This window comes from Staurois parvus, unplaced genomic scaffold, assembly GCF_062004578.1.
Source record: "Staurois parvus isolate SC_StPar_1 unplaced genomic scaffold, SC_StPar_1.0 ptg000096l, whole genome shotgun sequence".
Classification (NCBI taxonomy): Eukaryota; Metazoa; Chordata; class Amphibia; order Anura; family Ranidae; genus Staurois; species Staurois parvus.
In genome coordinates, this window is record NW_028317892.1 from 1,974,325 (window position 1) to 1,991,810 (window position 17,486).

General features: G+C 41.1%; 1 long non-coding RNA gene across 2 annotated transcripts in view; it reads right to left on the reverse strand.

The window, feature by feature from the left end:
• Positions 1-17,486, reverse strand: part of LOC149467940 (uncharacterized) — a 107,777-nt gene that overhangs the window by 22,890 nt on the left and 67,401 nt on the right. For both annotated transcript variants that reach the window (XR_016311805.1, XR_016311804.1), the window contains one exon: positions 14,277-14,668. This is a non-coding gene — a long non-coding RNA (uncharacterized LOC149467940). The remainder of the gene's footprint in view (positions 1-14,276; positions 14,669-17,486) is intronic.

Consider the following 17,486-nt stretch of genomic DNA (forward strand, 5'->3'; position numbering starts at 1 on the left):
CAGTTTGGTTCTTCCACTTTATAATGCCACTTATCTATCTGGAGGTTGGCCTAAAACATTTCATAAGGTTTGGGATTTTTTACTTTAATCTGTATCTACTAATGTGTCTTCTGAGGCTGAATATATTTCTTTTCTCTACTGGAGCAGATTGAGATAGGGTATTTACACAGATATTTTTTTACCAGCACTTTACAGCATAGGTAGGCAGAGGGGAGACTAGGGAATTTAGTATAGTTTTATTTCTATAAATGTTTTTTTTCACCTGATGATCCACTTGCTTTACAGACTAAAAGTGGTAGTTAGATGGGTTCTTCAAATGGTTAACTTGTAGGCCTCGTCCACACCATACGTGCGGAAAAACTGATGGAAACTGATGCGCAAATGTCACTTGCAGAGGCATCATTTTACATCAGTTTTCATGCGCACCTCAATGAGTTTTATACACATTGCAGTTTCCTGCCTGGAAAAAATCTGCATGCGAAAATAGTGTTGTGGTGTGAACAGGGCACATAGAGAACAATTGTTTTCATGGTGCCCTTGCAGAACGCGTGCAGAAAGACTAACGTCTCTGCACCATGGCGTGAATGAGCCCTTATTCATTTATGTAAAATCTTTATCCCAAAAGAAAAAAGAAACTGTTTGCTGTAACTGCTAAAAAAGGTGTTTTCTGGAGTTTGACTTTAATTTGCTAGTCAAGTCTATCTAAATCAGTGCATTTAACACTACCTTCTCCACAGGTTGACAATGCTGCTGTCAAAGGGTGACTTTGATACTTCTCCATAGAGTGTAGCCACCCTAAGACTGAAAGTGTGTTACTGGCAGGATTTTCAAGTAAAAGTAAAGAAGAAAAAAAAGCATAAAAAAAGAAAATTAATGTAGCCGCCATATGGAAGGACTGTTAAGCTGCAATTTAATATTCTTGGTTTTTGAGTTTAGATACATTTTTCTAGAACATACTATATTGGTTAATGGTTTCTCCACAAAACTACTGGTTCCTCTTGCCTTTAGCTAATTTGTAATTAAACAAGTTCAATCTATCCCTTGATACTCATCACCCTAATATGTAACTCCTCAAATGTATGCTGTTGTATTGGGGCTCAAAGGACAAGACTGTCTATCAGAACTGCCTTTAGGAGAGTACAATAGAATCTGCAAGCAATGCCAGACCCTTGAGTATTTGAGAGGCTGGTAGTACTGTTTTCTTCCATTGTTAATAATACAGAACCAGACCTTGATGCCAGTGATTTGGGCTATATGCATCAGTAAAAACAGGACTGGTATTGCAAAAAAATAGCATATAACAGCATGTAAACCAAAGATTATATGCCTGTCCCTTGCACTACAGGCCCTTTTTAATGACTTTAATAAAATCTGTACAATTACATATTCTATAAAATATCACCGGATTCAAAAAGAAACTGACCTAATTGAGTCTACAGCATTTTGTTTGGAGTAAATGAACATTGTAGTGCTAATAAGTGCCATCAATGGAATTTTACTCAAAGCAAAGCTAAGTCTTCCTCCAAAAAAAGATGCAGTTGGCATTAAGCAGAGCATGACTGAATGTGTTCCTATATACAGCTCATCTGATATATCACATGCATATGCCTTCCATCTTGCCATATCTTTATAATATTTCATAGTCATAATAGCAGGAGAACACTGTATGATAATGTTACATGCATCAATAGAGGATGTGTCTGCGAAAACTGCTCCAACAATGGATTTCTGACTATACATCTCCGCTAATGTGATATATAAACACACAATGGCAGCGTGTTCATGTTTTATGCAGCTTTTACTCTGTATTATTCAGGGTTGGATAGTTTCTAGGTCAGTTGGGGGCTGTGGGCATTGAAGGGTCTTTAGTTCTACAGAGTATAAATCTTTTGCTTCTACCCCAGGGGAGGAGGATGGGGGGAGGGGGGGCACGCCACTTTATGTCATGCTGGAAATTTACTGGGTTACGCACAGACAAGCTAAGATGTTCACTGGCCCTTTCTTTTGCAGAATAAGTCAGATCTTTCATCCCTGCAGATTTTTTGCAAGGGAGATTGCAATGACAATCTTTACAATCATCAATTGGACAATCAGATATGTCAAGTTAAGTCCAAACATCCTAAAAACATAAATTTAAATACATTTAATGGTGACTTTGGAATGGCATGTTTTCTTGTGAAAGGTTGGAAAGGGCAACCTTTGGAATACCAGTTGCTGCCCAACCACATTATACACAGTGCTTAGCATGGTTGCCTAGGAAATATTGTTAACATTGGTGAATATTTTGACATCTATTTGGACAAACTTTAGAATCTAAATGTTAATGTAAAAATCCAAAACTATTTTTAAGATCTGGCGGAATTTATTTTGGCTGTCTGTGTTTAATTGGGAAGACTTTCCTTCACTTTCTGTATATAAAAGAAAGTGTGTGTGCACCAAGTGTTCCAGTTTTATATTTTCCCTCACTTTCAGTCCCGTGATAATGGAGAGGGTGAACAAGGGACACAACATGCAACAAAAATAGAAGTTCTAACCCCTTCTTCCTCTTTGGGAAATGGAAAAAATGGCCTTATATACACTTTGGGACGTATTTATTAAACTGCAAATCTGACTTTCACAAAACATTTACTGTCAGTCACTTTAATTTAAAACATATGTCCAAAAAGATTCACCTGCAGTGAATGCTTTGTGAATATCCAATAAAAACATTCTGTTTATTTATGTTATTGAGGTATCAAAGTCTTTTTTTTTGCCCCTTGCTTAGATCACACAAAAAAGTTCTGGTGCACAAAAATGCTAGGCCTTGCAACCTGGACTTTCACAACAAAAGACAGTTCTGAACAGGGGCGGACTGACAACTTATGGGGCCCCCGGGCAGTAGGGGATCATGGGACCCCTGTGTCCTCGCCCACACTCAAACCACACCAAAAAAAGCCTATGAAACTTACTAGGGGCATCTCATGGTGCTCCCTACTGATCCCGGGCCCTCGGGCAGTGCCCGAGTGCTCAAACGGTCAGTCCGCCCCTGGTTCTGAATTCAATCTGTGCTCCTCTGTTGCAGCAAGGTAGAATCTGTGCTGGGTCTTAGAGTGTTTGACTGAATTGTGGCAATTTACAATCCTATCCATTTCCAAAGTCACATGCCAGTCTAAGATATACCACCATGGACCAAGTGTGGGCATTGGTACACCAAATCATAAAAGGTAGGCACTCTAATTCATACCGTATAGAATGTATTTTATACAATATTTTAGAATCCCTAAAAATGTTACTTGACAGCTATCAGCTCTCAGCCAGTGGGGTTTATTTAACAAGGAGAAGAGATTGTTTTGAGCACATAGCAAAGGGAATTGTAAAGTAGGTCCCGGTTCACATCAATGCCGATTTCACATCTAGCTATGCTGTGCAACTTCATTGTAGCCTTCGTTGCAACTTCATTTTTAGTTGTCAATGCAAGTCGCAATGAATTCTCACAAACAGTGCAGGAACCTTTTTTAATGTCACGGCAACTTGAATCGCACCAATTAGAACAGGGCCATTGAAATATAAGGGATGCAACTTGCCAGGCAACTTCGAACTTTCAAGTCACAAGACAAACTGCACTGGTGTGAACTGGGGCTAAAGGCTTAAGCGTTTTTTTTACCTTCATGCACCTCCCTCCTGAGCCCCCCCCCAATACTTACCTGAGCCGATCCCAATCCAGCGATGTGTGGGCTGGTTCTCTCCCTCCTCATTGTCTGATACACAGCAGCAGAAGCCATTGGCTCCCATTGCTATCAATCACAGCCAGTGAGGAAGGTGCAGGGGCCAAGACACACAGAAGCAGCTTGGGAATGAGCACACACAAGTGCCCCCAGAGCAAGCTGCAGAGGCGAGGAACCAGAAGCGCCGGTGGGGGACGCGAGAAGAGGAGGATCAGTGCTATTCTGTGCAAAGTCATTGCACACAGCAGGTAAGTATAGACATGTTTGTTAACCACTTCCTGTCCGGCCCATGTACATAAACAGCCAGACAGAAGCATTGCCGAAGCGGGTTGCCGTTTATAAATGGCCCCCTGTCTAACTTAACTGCCTGTGCACGCTCCCTGGGAGCGCTTGGCACCGCGATTCAGTGCCCTCTGTGTCCTACGGACACAGCGGAACTCCGATTGCTGTACAGGACCTCTGTGTGAGGTCCCAATTCATGTGATCACTGATTGGCCAATCAGTGATCACATAAATAGTAGTAAGCAAGATGTCACTTCCTGACATCATTGCTTACTACTTGTGAAATCTGTGAATGATCACAGAGGTCACATGGTACAAGGCTATTCACAACAGCCTGGTACCATGTGACAAGCTGTGACCAATCACAGCTCTCACAGTATTTCTCAATGGCGGCAAGAATGCAGCCAGAGAGAAGGAGAAATTATTGCTTTTACAGCCTTTATGGGTGTAAAAGCAATCAGTGTAAAAAAAGAAAAAAAATCTTCATCACCCCCCGATTTAGTAAAGTGTCACTATGGTGACGATGTACTGCTAGGGTGATGGTATGTTAAAAAAATAAACATTAATAATAATATAAAAATATAAAATAAAAATGTAAAAGAAAATTTAGAAAAATTATAATTTTTGGTTATAATCTAATTTGGATTATTTTTTTTTTACTAAAACGATAACTGAATACATTTTGGCCAAGATTTATGAAGAAAGATTATTTATTTGCAAAATTGTATAAGAAAAACACTTTTTTTTCCAAAATGTTTGGACTTTTTCATTTATATAGCAAAAAAATAAAAATCCCAGTGGCGAATAAATACCACCAAAATAAAGTTTTATCTGTCTCAAAAAATGCTAAAAATTCATATGGGTACAGTGTTGCATGACCGCGCAATTGTCATTCAAAGTGTGATAGCACTGATAGCTGAAAATTGGTCTGGACAGGAAGGGGGTGAAAGTGACCAGACTCGAAGTGGTTATATTGCCATTTATTTAAGATAAAATACTATGTTTACCTTATTTTATTTCTCATTTCTCCTGATTGGGTTTACTTATTCTTTAAATCTAATAAGTAAATAATCTGTTCTTTTTTAGTATATCACTAGAAGGATAACATGTTTAGGATGCACATTGATTAAAATTAGACTGAGTTTAAGTCTTTTTAATATTGGCTATAATGGGAGAAAGATAAAAAAAATTCTGTTAGATTTTTATTTCTGTATGAAACAATGTGCTAACCCTTCCTCACTCTACTAAAAATTTGTGTCATGATATTTATTAATTTAGTTATGATTACCTATTCTTGCATTTCCTACACATTTTTTGGATATACCTTTAGTATCTATACTCAAGGAGTTAGGTTCTAGTATCTGTGAATGTATAATGCTTTCATATCATTAATCTATTGCTTCTATATGAATATAATTGAAATGGCTGTCTCACAGCTTTGTTTGCCAGTGAAGGAAGCAGCATAACCCAGTGTACTAGAAATATCATCCTGTGTTCCTCCCAAAAAAATTTGTATCTTGATTTCATAAGTAACTATTTTCATTACCAAACATTGATATAGGTCAACCAGGGGCGGACTGACCATTCGAGCACTCGTGCACTGCCCGAGGGCCCGGGGTAGGTAGGGGGCCCCATGAAATGCCCCTGGTACCTTTTAAAGGCTTTTTTGGGTGTGCTTTTAGTGTGGGCAAGGACACAGGGGCCCCATAATCCCCTATTGCCCGGGGGCCCCATGAGTTGTCAGTCCGCCCCTGAGGTCAACACTAATTATCTTATCAAACCCTTTCTTGCATTCACTGCTAGAAATAGAACATAACCTCTACATTCCACTAGTGCCAACTGCCATTTTTTGGATTTAGAGCCTACATTTCCCTTTACTTTTTTGTTGGCCTTCCTTGACGACCAGCTCTGGTAACAAAGGAAATCGGTGGATAAATGGCAATATTATCCAAGAAACTGTGCTAAAGTCAGCATTCTTGTGTTATATTAATCTGAGATTAATCTTCTACCTATTAGAATCTCTAAATTCTTGCGTGTGCAACTGTAAGGGATGTGTCAGGGTCCTGTCCACGGCAGGAGTTCTGGAAGATCTGGCGTTTCTGCCAATACTCTACATGGCCGCAGGAGGACACATCAACCTCAGTTTGGTGCCAGACGGCCTTTATAAGGAGGCTCAGCACTTCCTCTGGTTGCTGGATGATCTCTAGCTCCCCGTGTCTTTTCCTGTTTCCTGTTTCCTGTGACCTCCTGACACTGACTCGGCTTGCACTTGGACCTGTCTGCTCTACTGAACCCCTGATCTGACCTCGGCTTGGCTAAAGGATACTGTCTCTCTCGCTCCTCTGTGTATGACCTCTGCTATCCCATCTGACCACGTCTGCTCAGATTCCCACCTGGTACCTGACCTTGGCTTGAACCGATTATCCAGTAAATCTCTAATCCCGGAAGGGCTTGTATACCACGCACAGGCGCCACCAGCCTGCAGACCTATCTACGTACATCAGCTGTGCTTCTGAGTGGACCATCAACCAGCCCTCCTACAGGCGACCTGTGCAACTTTGGGCCTGACTCCCGCTGTCCCACTCTCAGGGGAGTCCGGAACTTAGTCGCAAGGGAAGCCCTTTCTCCACTGGCCTCCACCACCAGGTACGTGATAGGATGTTTCATGTCACATAGTCCTGATGATTGAATTCCATCTGCTGTGCTGTACCTTACATACCTTTGAGCCCTGCATTCCATATGCTTTGTTGCATGTTACATATTGCTGACTGCTGTAATCTGTGCTTTATTCTATAAACTCTTGACCAATGTTTATTACTCATGCACTCCATATACTCAATTCTAGGCTGCATACTCCTGACCCCTACACTCTACATGGTATGTTGTATATTACATAGTCATGAGTGCTGCACTTTGTAAGCTGTTCTGTATATTGCATACTACTGACCAAAGTGTTAATGTTGCAAAAGCAATTTGTAACCTTTTGCTGTACATTACATACTAGTGACTAAAGTGTTCATTGTCTCAAATTTGATTTTCTGTTCGTATACTGTTTCCCCGTGAAATAATTAAATAAAAAATACTTTTTTGCACGTCTGTTAATTCATAATATCCACAGCCTGACTACATTCGAAAAGGAGCGCGTGGCCAGGTTATAGATGTTAAAGTATATATATTTTCTTAAAAAACAGTAAAAAAGCTTTTCATGCCATCCTTCACCTATGTAGCTGCAGCCACTGTGGCTCATAATTAATTTACACAGCTCATGATTGAGAAAATATGCCTGATTTACCAAAGGAGTTTATATTTATAGCTGCCTCCTAGATAGGTGCTAGGAATTACATTTAGTTAGATTAGTGTAGTTTGTTCTTCTGCCTAACTAGAGAGCTAATAGGTAAATTTATCCTTGGCATTCTGTTTAACAGAGTGCTGTAATCTATTAGTCAGGACTGCTCATGATGCTCTGGTGCAGTTTGAGTTTGCCTTGAGGTCCTCCTACTTTCTGGAAGCCACGAAAACATTCCAGAACATAGATGGGAATTAGGCAAATTAACAGCATGAATATGGATACAGCTCTGGCCAACTACAGGGGAGAGTGGTCCCATTGAAAGCTGGGAACTGGTATTTATATTCTGTGAGCACATGGGCTCAGTGTCTTTCCAGGATTGGATTGCACCATGCCAGAGTTGAGGCGCGCTCACCTTCCCTGGCTTCTGCTGGCATGTGGCCTCAGGTGGGTGATCTGAGGGCCTGAAATTGCAGAGAAAGACCCTGGTTCTGGAGCTGGCCGGGCGGGGGGCAATCTATTGAAGATCTGGTCTGGTATCACTGGTATAGAGTGTGGCTTAGAAATTGGAAGGAGGCAGTCAACTGTCCCTGGACATTTTGTAAGTACAGACAATCTAAAGGATCTATAGACTTCTGCTTTTAATACCCTCATGGTGCTATAGAGTCAGCTAAAGTTCCAGACAAGGGAACACTGGCTAGTGTTCTGAAGAGCTCTGTCCGTTTGTTCTTTGCTACAAGGGACTTTGCTCTAACCTGAAGTTACTGTTACAAGAAAAGAAGAAGTCTATCTGCTCCAGCAAGGACTTCACCTGAAATTCAGCTAGAAGTCAGATAGTGTCCTCATTGTAAATAGTTCTTCTCTTGGAGTATCCTACTAAATTCCCCATACCTATGCAAGTTCTTCAATAAAACAACAAAACAAACATCCCCCAGACAGGTCATTGGAGACGAGAGGAAGTTTGTGTGCACCTGGCTATTGGAAATATTGTGTGCCTGGCTGTGGGTGAAGATTTGAGCAAAGACCTGAGCAAAATACCAGTGGCTTCTACAGGGTAGCGCTACATATTCTTTACTTGATAACAATTAACTTTAATTATTTGAGCATGAGGAAAGCAAACTTCTGTTTCATTTTATCTGCTGGTTGGATGTTTCAAGTGAATAAAATGTTCACATTCCTTTTAGAAAATAAGCCTTATAGAAACTGGGTTGCAGTCCATTTCTAAAGAGTTACAGAGGTACATTTACATTAGAAGGTTGGAGGCCAACTTCCTGCTGCTGGATGTTTAGTTGAAATTGCAGTGCCTCTGCTGTGAATTTTGAGGGTAATTGCACCATAGTTCCTACAGCTAGAAGCTCAGTGTAGGCTTGCACATGTACTGACAGTAAATACTTTAAAGTATATGTAAACTCTAACAAAAGTCAAATACCTGTTTGTCATGTCAGAAATTCAAGGCTGTTCTGTGTTCTTTTCACTCTGCCTGTGTTATTTCAAGGAGCCTAATCATCTCTCTCAATTCTTAACCTGGACTACAGAGCATTCCCTCTCTCTGTTTCTGAGTCGAGGAAACAAGTATGCTTAGCAAAAGTTTAGCAGTTTAGCAAAAGACAACTGGGCAGGGCTGACATCATACCTTGCTGAGTGCTTTTCCGGCAGCTAAGTGGGTATTTTTTGTACTTGAAGGGTCTTTCAAGAGATAAAACTTGGGCAAATGTGCATGTATAGCAGATATGCACTTCATATAAATTTTGTTCTGCCCTGCCATGTGCTTTAATGTCCATAGCCTTGCCACAGGTTCTCTTTAAAGCAACTCTTTACTAAGCACGTAATAAAAATAACCCAGAAATGTTGTAACAGGTACAATGTGGTGCCTGGTCTAGACTTGTCCATGTATTCTTGTCATCTCAGTCTAGCTCTTCAGAAACAGTCAGTTATTTCCTTTATGAGGTACACCAAGAAGCTGGAGCATCAACTTTTAGGCCTGAACAGTGTCACATGGCGAGCAGGGTAGTGTGCCTACCAGGGGCAGACTGACAACTCATAGGGCATCATAGGGCCCCTGTGTCCTTGCACAAACTCAAAAAAGCCTATGAAAAAGGTACCAGGGGCATCTCATGGGGCCCCCTACTGACCCCGGGCCCTCGGGCGGTGCCGAGTTTCCAAATGGTCAGTCCGCTTTGTCAGTTTTGAATGGCACCCCAGTGAATCTTGTTAGTGCATATCAGTGCAAAACAGTGCACAAATGGGAACTGTGTGTAGTGGAGTGCCGCATTGGTAAAAAAAGCTTCATATCTGATTTTGCAAGCATTGTTGTGTGCTGGCATCCCATTAAAAAAGAATAGGCGGCCCTGGGGTAGATTTACTAAAACTGGAACATTCAGAATCTGCTGCAGCTGTGTATGGTTACATAGTTAGTCTGGCTGAAAAAAGACAAATGTCCATCCAGTTCAACCATAGAAAAAAAAAGTTATAATCCTATACCCACAGTTGATCCAGAGGAAGGCAAAAAACCCAATCATCTTCAAACTTCAGCTTGTTCAATTAAGCTTTGGCAATAAAATCTGTAAGCTGATTGGTTTCTATGCAGAGTTGCACCAGAATTTGCACTGTCCAGCTTTAGTAAATAACCTCCACTGGTTCTTTGCCCATTCAAGGCTAAGTAACATTATCTGTGAATAGCCCCCTATCCACCCCAACTGATAATCACCTTTCCGGGTATGCAGAGGGAGCAGTGAAGTAACCCATTTGTCATTGGTCCCCAGAGCACTGTGACATAGGAGGGAGGAGGTTATATGCTTCCCTATAGTTAGTGGCAGGGAAGGGAATGCTAAGTGATGGGTATTGGTGGTTTCACAGACACTGTCATTTTGCCCTAAGTAGACCATTGCATTAAGGTGTAGTAAAAATCGTGCTTTACTGCACAGCAACACATGTACCGCAATGCATTGAGGTGCCATTCAATTTGAATACAATAATGGACAATTTATCCACACTGCAATGCATCACAACACATATGTGTTGTGGTGTGATGTGTTGTAAAAATGGGTCATGGGGACTCATTTACACTTCTGCATTGCAGTAACAGCAACCATGAAAAGGACTGGTCAGGCATCCTGTTGCTAAGAGACTGTGCTGAGCTGCCAATCAGAAGGGAATGTCTCCATTTTTGCATTTGCTTAAATCACTTGGAAAGTCACCAACCATTACCCACAAAGGAAAGGTCTAGTGTGGAGGGTTTGTGGGTAGGTGATCACACTTACATTATTAACCTGTTTCCACTGGCCATACGCATATATGCAGCCTTTAACCACTTAACCGCTTCCCAACCGCCCTATAGCAGATATATTGCTACAGGGTGGCAGGGGTTCACAAAATCACGTATATATACGTGATTTTGTGTTTCCGGGTAGGGGGCATGCGCCCTACCCGCACCACTATTTGTGGCCGCAGCTGTTAATCACTGGGTCGCGGCCGGTGATTCCCCGCTGGCGCCCGGTGATTACCGAGCATCTCCAACAGGGAGGAGGACTACTTTGTTTACTAACAGTCCTCCTCCCTGTCAGTTCAGGCACACTGCTTTGGAAGGCTGTGCCCAGCACAGCCATCCAGAGCAGTGTGATTACAGTAAAGCCCACACACCGCCCCCTATGTAAAACTCCCTGCATACAATTAACCCTTTGATCGCCCCTCATGTTAACCCCTTCCTGCCCAGTGCCATTAGTACAGTGTCAGTGCTTTTTTTTAGCACTGATCACTGTATTGGTGTCACTAGGGATGTCAGTGACACCAAGTCAGTTCCCCCCAGTGTCACAATGCCCACCGCCATCCCGCAGTTCTGCTATAAGACGCTGATCGCTAGTTTACTAGATCACTAGTGAAAAAAAAAAAAAATTTCCAGTAGCTATACCACCATTTGTAAACGCTATAGCTTTCACGTAAACCAATTAATTTACACATATTGAGTTTTTTTTAGCAAAGACATGTAGCAGAATATATTTTGGTGTAAATTTATGACAAAATTGGATTTTTTAAATTTTTTTACTGGATATGTTTAATAGCAAAAACTAAAAAATACATTTTTTTCTCAAAATTGTCGGACTTTCTATTTTATAGCGCAAAAAATAAAAAGTGCACAGGCAATCAAATACCACCAAAAGAAAGCTCAATTTGTGGGGAAAAAAAGGATGTAAATTTCATTTGGGTGCAGCGTTGCATGCCCGCGCAGTTGTCAGTTAAAGTAATGCAGTGCCGTAACACAAAAAATGGCCTAGTCAGGAGGGGGGGGGGGGTAAATCCTCAGGAGGGCAAGTGGTTAAAGACCCCCTGCCTGCAATGTACTGCGGACAGGCTGCAGCTACAGGACCAACAGCGTACCGGTATGTCACTGTGTTTTTTGCCGGGTTTGGAAAATGCTGCAGGACATGCTTGTCAGCAGGTCCTGGCCAATGATTTTTGGCTGGAACTCTGCTGGCCACCTGCAACGAATGGAGAAGCAGAGCTGTGCCTGTATTTGTAAATACAGGCACAGAATCTAACTGGATCTTCTCTCCCTGGAACCTTTTCGTTCCAGGGAGAGAAGAAAGATACACCACATGTGAGTAAAAGCAGCACATTTGCACCCACAAGATAGTCAAATACATATTAACCCCTTGATTGCCATTTTTTTTAACCCTTTGATCCCCAGATGTCAATCCCTTCCTGCCCAGTGTCATTAGTACAGTATCAGTGCTATTTATTAGCACCAATCACTGTACTGGTGTTAGTGGCAGTTAGTCAGTGCCCACCCAGTATCAGATAGTTTCAGAACACCCACCGCAGTCCTGCTATAAGTCGCTGATTGCCACCATTACTAGTATAAAAAAATTAAGAAATAAAAACCCAGTATATATATACCTCCATTTGTAGACTCTATACGTTTCATGTAAACCAATTAATATACACTTATTGGGATTTTTTTTACCAAAGACATGTTGTAGAATACATTTTGGCCTAAAGTTATGAAGAAATTTTTTTTTTTTTATATTGAATATGTTTTATAGCAAAAAGTCAAAAATATTTTTTTTTTCAAAATTGTCGGTCTTTTTTTGTTTATAGCGCAAAAAATAAACTATCCAGAGGTGATCAAACACATCCAAAAGAAAGCTCTATTTATTTCATTTATGTACAGCGTTGCATGACTGCACAATTGTCAGTTAAAGTAATGCAGCACCATATCACAAAAAATAGTTTGGTCAGGAAGGAGGGTTAATCTTCTGGAGGGCAAGAAGCCACATATATGAGGCCCAAATGTTATGAATTCTGTGCCATGTGTGCTCCCGGAACAGGAAAGCTACTGATGTCTATTTTCGATCGGGAATTTTCTGATCATGTGACCGCTGTGAGAGCCAATCACCAGTATGCCCGCCTCTGCCTTTCGACATTTAGAACTCTTAAGGGGCCTGTTAGGTGGTCCGTGGGAAGGGGTTTAAAAAATAAAAATGATTTGCAAGAATAACAATGAGCAGACTTTGAAGTGCCATGAGACATGGTTTACATTTTGCTTTTTCTTCTACTATAAGGAAACCATCACTTGTACTGAGAAATGTTTAACTTGCCATTGCAGATCTCCTTCTGAAAATTCGAGGAGCCTGGTTGTCTCTGGCTTCAACTCCTTGAGTCACTGACTTACAGTAAAGAGCAGATTGGAAAGCAGAATTAAATTGTATCTAAACCCAAGAACTAAAATATATAACTTTGCAACCAGGATCTAGGATTCTACACGTACTGAAGCCATTGCACCAGCATCTGAACCAGCTGCTATTGTTGTTGCCTTTAAAGTGGTTGTAAACCCTCACATATACCCAGTGAAGTGACTGTCCTCAGTTGATACACAGACATTAAACAAATCCTCCTACATAAGTTGTACCTATATATCTGCAGCAGGGGTGCACTGACCATTCAAGCACTCGGGCACTGCCCAAGGGCCCGGGGTCAGTAGGGGGCCCCATGAGATGCCCCTGATACCGTTCATTGGCTTTTTCATAGGCTTTTTTGGGTGTGGCGAGGACACAGGGGCCCCATGATCCCCTATTGCCCGAGGGCCCCATGAGTTGTCAGTACGCCCCTGATCTGCAGTATTCTCTACAGTGCTGGATTTTAAAGCTTGTCTGAGAGTTCAGAAAAAAGGGGACGTAGAACTGAAATTACACTCTGCAGAGCTCAGTGAAGGGAGCTCTGAGAGCTGATTGGAAGGAAGGGACACACCCCCTTCCACACAGCTCACAGGAACAGAGCTGAGGCTGTCAATCTGATGGAGCTCCCTCCCCTGTCACCACTTTTCTCTTGGTGTCAGGAAAACTTGTCAGAAGTGATTCATGCTGATAGCAGAGGAACGAAGCACCAGACCAAAATGACACTTAGTGCTCTGGATTGAGACAAGTACTGTATACACTATAGAGGGATATGCTTTCTTCACGTCTTTAAATATTTCTATACAGTAGTTAAGCCCAGTAACCACAAAAAACAGTGCTGCTGGCAGCTTAATGTGTATCTCTAGATAAATAAATGTTCTATTTAATATTGGATGGAATAGGGAAGAGTTAAACCAACTTTGAGGTCATTATTGTTGCCTTTGTGCCCACAGTGTTTCTTTCAGTACATTTCCTTAAGGTGGGTCTTACGCTGCAATGCACAGTATCGCAGCACGCACACATTTTTTTGCAGCTAATGTGTGTCTGCTGGGTTGCAGCTCAATGACTTTACCACGTTAGTGTACGTTTACATACGCTGTTGCAGGAAGAAAAGGGTCAAGTCCAGTTTTCAGTGTGCTGAGGTGAATTGTCAGTTCAATGAAAATGAATGGGCTACCTAATGCACCTCACATCAACATACAGCATAACATACCACAAAAGGTGGCAGGAACCTTAATATGACATGTTGAATATCTGTAAAAAAACTGTAAAGTGTGTGTATATATATATATATATATATATATATATATATATATATATATACAGTTGGCTTACCTGTAATAAAACTGGAAAATGATGAAAACTTCAAAAGCAATCCAGCCATTCAGTGTTTTCTACTCCATTGGGCTTGTGTGTCCATGAATGGTGTTTTAAAGCACTTCAGCCTCATTGTTTATCTTGAATTGCTTCTGTTCATGGGTGGTGTATGTTCTTTACCTGAATCTTTGGTGTGTCAGTTCATGGTCATGACATCAGCTTTCAAGTCTTGCTGAATAATCCTTAGCACAAATCATATTTATTTCTATATTATGACTTATATTTGAAGCTATATAGATTGTAGGAGCCATATTGGTTGAATTCTTGGCAGTTACTTCTATGGTATCTTTAATTCTTTCTAGCAGTACAGCAAAGTGGCCCATTTCTGTTGCCTCGAGGCCGGAGTTCATCTGCAGGTAAACATAAAGAAAAATATTAGGACTATGAATGAACAAAGTTTTAATTTCCCTGAAATTTCAGCAAAAAGTGAGAAATATTGCCCACTTGGTAATATACAGTATATTGGAGCCAACAGAGAAGATTAAATTAAGGTGGTGAATAAGAGTTCAATGGCCTTTAGAGCTGGTTTCAGACTGCCGTGCTACAGTTTGGCCACAGCGCAGGTGTACCCGCAGTTGACCTGCATTTTCCTATAGACTTGCTAGTAGATTGCACATTTTTAGTGTGTTTTCTAAAAGTCAAATATTCTGCATCGTTGGTGTGCTTTCAGAAAACACGCCAAAAAATGCGTGATCTAAATGAAAGCCTATGGGAAATTGTGAGTTAACCACACAAAAAACGTATATCTACACTGCGACCAATCTGCAACTCAACAGTGTGAAACCGGCCTAAGAGTCTTGAAGGTTACAAAAGCTGCTTACAACTATCTTGAACAGGGGCGGACTGACCATTTGGAAACTCGGGCATTGTCCGAGGGCCCGGGGTCAGTAGGGGGCCCCATGAGATGCCCCTGGTACCTTTTTCATAGGCTTTTTTGAGTTTGGGCAAGGACACAGGGGCCCCATGATCCCTTATTGCCCGGGGGCCCCATGAGTTGTCAGTCCGCCCCTGATCTTGAACCTGTTTTTGTGCCATAAATCAATGTAAAAATGTATGCCATAGTTCACAAGCAATGATCAGTTATACAAAAAAGGGGGAAAAAAAATCACAAATGCAAACAACACTAATTATAGACCAAACTACCAAACATACACTCTCACCCCATCAAATAAATATACACCGATCAGCCATAACATTATGACCACAAACAGGTAAAGTGAATAACATTACTTATTTTGTTACAATGACATCTGCATGTGGATGGGAAATTTTAGGCAGCGAGTGAATATGTTGTACTTGAAGCTGATGTGTTGAAAGCAGAAAAAAGGGTTAGCATAAGGACTTGAGTGATTCTGAGAATGGCCAAATTGGTGTACCTGGTCAAAGCACCACCAAAACTGTAGTTTTTGTGGGATGTTCCGGTCCACAGTGGTCAGGACTTACCAAAAGTGGCCCAAAAAAGGAAAACTGGCAAACCGATGGCCAGGTCATGGGCAGTCCAGGCTCATTGATGCACATAAGGAGCAAAGCCTGGCCCATGTATTCTTATCCAATAGAACAGCGACTGTAGCTCAAATTAGTGAAAAAGTTCATGCTGGTTTCAATAGAAAGTTGTCACAACACATAGTGCGTCTTTTGCTGTTTCTTGTGTATGGGGCTGAATAGCCACAAACCTGTCAGGGTGCCTATGCTGACCTGTGTCCATAGGCAAAAGGACCTAAAATGGGCAGGTGAGTATCAAAACTGGACCACAGAGCAATAAAAGAAGGTGGCCTGATGAGTTTGAGGTGTTGATCTGGCCTCCAAATTCTCCAGATCTCATTCCAATCTAGCATCTGTGGGATGTGCTGGAAAAACAAGTCTGATCCATGGAAGAACCATGTCGGAACCTATGGGACTTAAAGGATCTGCTACTGATGGCTTGGTGCCAGATACCACAGCATGCCTTCAAAGGTCTCGTAAAGCTCATGCACTGACGGGTTATAGTGGGTAGTCATAATGGTAAGCGATTGGTGTAAACTGTAGTTCTTTTTTTTTTTTAATTGTGTTTTTTTTCAAACACATTTTGTCAAAGTACCTCAATGAGTAAAATTAGAAACTGTCAGACGGTTCACCTCTCTAGCATCTACAGCAAAAATATCTGTTTTTGGAAGACTGACCCTTTAAAGTGCAGCACTGTGTAATATTGTGATCTGAGAATAAAGGATAATCTTAACAATGATAATGATTAATATTATTATCATTATTTTCTTTTAGTGGTTTATACTTTCTTGTTAAAAGTAGAAAATGTCTTTCATGTCAGTGTGGCATATCAACCAGTAAGTGGTCATAAGAAGGTCATAATTTAGGATAAACAAGGTGATTTTGTAAAAATTGATTTCACAGTCAAATGTCCTTGGAGGAATTTCATGGCTAACTCTTAGTATTACTTGGAGATGATATCTCTGTGCTAGGGTTCCTGGTTCTCAATAGGAGAATAGTCAGAAATCATAGCGAGATATTACTGTTGGCATATCCAAAGCATATAAGAAGCCAAAGGCTAATTCAGTCTAAACATCTAAAAATTGCACTCTTGATGGGATTTTGAAGGCAACCTACTTACACATTTACTTAAAATATCAATATTTACAGTATTTATACAGATTAAAAAGTATACCAAATGTATCAAAAAGATAATTTCCATACTGGATTTCAAACAAACAATAAAGGATTTTAAGTATCACTTATTGATACTTATTACAGCATAGGTCCAGTGGCATCCAGGGTGTTTTGGACTCGGTACACATGTGCGAACACATTTTCCTACGACGCTTTCCCTGTCTCCATGCCTGGGCATGGTGAATGGCGTGGCTTGTTTCTGTGTCACCAGAAGTCTCCAAGATGGCATCCATCTGGTCTCTGTAAATGACACCAGTCCGGGACCGGATGTGACGTCACTGCACATTATGTTTTGCACATGCGTAGAATGACGGGTACCAGGGAATGCAGAGCATTTGGTCCCCATAATATGTTTTGGAGCTCTCCTGCAAGGAGAGAACATACATTTAACATCTTTATTTTCCATTATGGCAGTGGTATGGCATTCAGCCTAGCAGTCTGTGCACACCATGACGACAGCCCTACTCATAGGAAATCACATTTCCTCTGCATGATGAGACATTTTTTGGA